Source organism: Elephantulus edwardii, unplaced genomic scaffold (genome assembly GCF_000299155.1).
Source record: "Elephantulus edwardii isolate Elephantulus edwardi_28Jun2011 unplaced genomic scaffold, EleEdw1.0 scaffold00207, whole genome shotgun sequence".
NCBI lineage: Eukaryota > Metazoa > Chordata > Mammalia > Macroscelidea > Macroscelididae > Elephantulus > Elephantulus edwardii.
Genome location: NW_006399957.1, coordinates 152,497 through 156,358, shown reverse-complemented (window position 1 = coordinate 156,358; position 3,862 = coordinate 152,497). Strand labels below are relative to the sequence as shown.

At 39.8% G+C, this 3,862-nt stretch overlaps 1 pseudogene; it reads left to right on the top strand.

The window, feature by feature from the left end:
* The window catches only part of LOC102872357, a 16,244-nt pseudogene extending 13,119 nt beyond the window's left edge, over positions 1-3,125 (top strand).
* Positions 3,126-3,862: the final 737 nt, after the last annotated feature.

The following is a 3,862-nucleotide window of genomic DNA, read 5'->3' as shown; positions in this document are numbered from 1 at the left end:
ATATCTCATATTTGTTTTGATTTGCATCTCTCTTAGAGCTAGGGATTTTGAACATTTCTTCATGTGCTTGTTAGCCATCTGAATGTCTTCTTTGGTGAAGTGTCTGTTCATATCCTGTGCCCAGTTTTCTACTGGATTATGTACCTTTATCTTGTTGTGGTGCTTAAGTATTTTATAAATTCTGGATATAAGTCCCTTTTATCTGATATGTCATTACCAAATACTTTTTTCCAGTCTGTAGCTTCCCTTTTTACCCTGTTGGAGAAGTTTTTGGATGTGCATAGGGATTTGATTCTTAGAAGGTCCCATTCATTTATTTTATCTTCTCCTGTTAGTAGATTTCTCATTCCTTCTTACAGATCTTCACGTGTGTGAAGAGTTCTACTATGCTTCATCTTTTCTTTTTTTATGCTAAATTATGTCATATTCATCAACTGGAGTGTTAAGTGACGGAATTCAGGCAAATTGTCATTATTACCATCTTCTTCCCAACACTTTATTATGGTTCTTTAAAAATGTGCTCTTTGGGGAGCTCTGGTGGCCTAGTGGCAAGAAGCTGCACTGCAATCCCAGAGGAACACGGTTCGAATCCACCAGACGCTCTGCCGGAGAAGGAGGCGCAATATCCTCCTGTACCAGTCAGATCTGATTTGACGGTACACGTACACAAAATTAAAAAAAAAAATGTGCTCTTCACGTTTTAATACAGTGCTAATGTGTGTCCTGACTACTGTAGGAGACAAGAACAGAGGAGATGTTACTAGCACATGTTTTTTAGTAGTTACACCGCACTTTTACTCAATTCCAGCTAGGACCGCATGGCCTCCAGGGCCTCCTCGGCAGGCTTAGTGTCAGGAAGGGCAACCGTCATTTTACTGGGTGCTTTGCCCAAGGTCCCTGCTGTACTTTCAAACAGAATCTTGTTAATTTCCATTTCTGCCTCTTCTTCCATTTCTTCTGAACATCTCTTCTATGATGATTACAGCCTTCATCATTTCCTTGAACAGTTCCTGCATGATGGTCTGGATTTCCGTCATTCTGATGAGACTCTGCATGACTTTCATTATTTCTATGCTCTTCTGCAGGGAGCCAGGCACTTGGAAAACCACTCTTATCTGTCTGCTGCTCTCATTTCTTTTCTTATCTTCAATGGACATTCACTGACAAGCTCTGTGGGCTGCTTCTCCTGGGTTTTTCCAACCAGGGCCAAACTGAGTTGGGCTTGTCTGTTCCTGCTTTCAGTCAGCTATTTTTGAGGCTTTCATGTTTTTTATTTTGGGGAGTGAAATTTTATTTCTGCTTGCCTCAGTGTATTATACTGTGAAAATAAATTTAGTCATTAATTTGCTTATAAAGTTCAGGTAGTATCATCAGTGCTTCTGTTAGATCGGAGTGAATAAAGAGAATCATGATCAGGAGCATTCTCAGGAACTGAAGTGCAGGCATACCTCCACTCTCCAAACTGTTTACTAATTCTGACACCAGCCCTTGACCTTGGTATAGCTCTTTTACAAGGTTCCTTGCTTCTTCTCTCTCCTGTCTGCTGTGTTTCCTGTCTGAAAAAATTCAGTGCATGGCCTTGAACTGAGACCATAAACTGATGAATTCTCACTAGTAGGCCAGAGACATTTCATTTGCATAATATATATTGACCATTTCTTTAAAGATCAATACTAATCATAGGATCAGACAAAAAGTGTCAAACTACAAGCAGTTTACAGTTTACCCACTGATTGATAGGATGTATCAATCAGTTTGAACTAACGTAATCAATCCCCTGGAGTAGAATATTTGGGCAAAGGCCACCTAGAGGAACTCATTTCACCACAAGGTTTTGTAGTCATGCTGATACATAGGTTATGTTTTACAAAAGGATTTTTTATAAGCTCATAGTAAGAGAAAACATTTTGTTTTCCTTTTTTTTGCATTTTTTATTAATGATTTTTAATGCAACATATTTATTTTTTATAGCTTATTCTTTCCATTTAATTTCCCCCCATTCATTCATTGTTGCAGATTTTCCTCCCTGCCCATCCCTCCGCCCCAGTTCATTTTTCTCTTTGAAAAGAAAAAAAATTCTTTCATTGTTATACAATCCCCCCAAGTCCACAGTCCACTTTACTATGCATTTCTTTTTCTGTAATCTTGTCATGAAAATAATACCTAATTCTATATTCTTTTTAAACAGTTATTTCCCTCAGTGCAGTATACATTATTTATCCTCTCTTTTCTTAGGTTCCCCTAACCCCGATGGCAGCCCCACTTTACAACAGTGGCATTATGCAGAATTTGTCCTTTTGTGATTGAGATATTTCACTCAGCATAATGTCCTCCAGGGTCACCCATTTTGTATAATATTTCGTGAGTTGTTTTTCAATGCAGCATACTATTCCATTGTGTGAATATATCACAGTGTCTCTACCCATTCATTTGTTGATGGGCACTTGGGTTATTTCCAACTCTTAGCTATTGTGAACAAAGCTGCGATAAACATGGGTGTGCATATATCTTCTTGGGTGTCAGTTATGGTTTATTTAGGGTTTATACCCAGTAGTGGAATTGCTGAGTCAAATGGTATTTCTATTTACAACTTTTTGAGAAAGCACCACCCTGCCTTCCATAATGGTTGCACCATTTTACACTCCCACCAACAATGAATAAGGGTTCCAGTTTCTCCACAACCTCGCCAGCATTTGTTCCCTGTTCAATCTTGCTGTTCTTACTGGGGTGAGATGATATGTCATAGTTGTTTTGAAAACATTTCATTTTCTAGTGATGAGGGAGAATCTCCTCCCCAAGAGAACTTTTGGGTTTAATGTCAGAGAAACACTTAGTGGTGTGGGAATTCCTGGAGACCTCACAGCCTTCCTTATCTCAGTGTAGAGCTTTTGAGAGGAAGTGGAATCAGAATCTGAGTTAAAAACACCAAACCAGTCTGAACTGTTTCCTTAATTAATTTGTATTTCAGGAATCATCCTTTGCTGAAGCTGAAGACTGTCACTCTGACACCTCACATTGGTCGTGCAACTCATCAAGCCAGACAACAAATGATGGAACATTTAGTTGAAAGCATCCTGGCTTCTCTCAATGGCCTTCCCATTCCTAATGAAGTGATTCTTAGGTGATTTATGAAGTTCAGTGGGTGGGTGGATGAGGGAAAGATAGCAGCTTAAATGGGAAAATATCACTATTTTGTGCCTCAGTATAGTCTGTTGTTTTTGTTGGATACCGTGGAGTCCAGTCCAACTCCTAGTGACCTCACATGACATAGTAGAACTGCTCCACAGGGTTTACGAGGCAATAATCTTTATGGGAACTCAACTCCAGGTCTTCCTCCTGCACAGCATTGGATGGGTTCAAATCACCAACTTTTCACTGAGCAGCAGAGTGTTTAACCACTGCACCACCAAGCATCCTCTCACATATGGCAGAGCTCATTATTATACTTGTTACAGCTGCTGAGTCAACTCCTACTCACTATGACCCCACCTGCAACTGAGATCAGTGTCCTACCTCACCTGCACTGCTGGCACAGCCAGCTTTTATCTGAAGTGTCTTCACTCAATGAGACTTGGCTCTCTTTCAGCACTATGTTGGGCAATCTACTGTTGTGATCCACAGGAGGCCATGGCTCATTTTCAGCATTAGATCGCCAAGCCCCTCTGCTGGCTCATAATATTGACAGATCAAGTGCAACCTGCCCACCATGACTAGTATGTTAAATACTGGTAGTATTTCTTCTACTCTTATAACAACAGCTAGACACTTTAGTTCAGGAAACTGAGAGATGAGTGTTGGTTATTTTATTGGTTTTACTGGTATTTTGGCTGCAATGCTTTATCATTAGTAATTATTACATCAA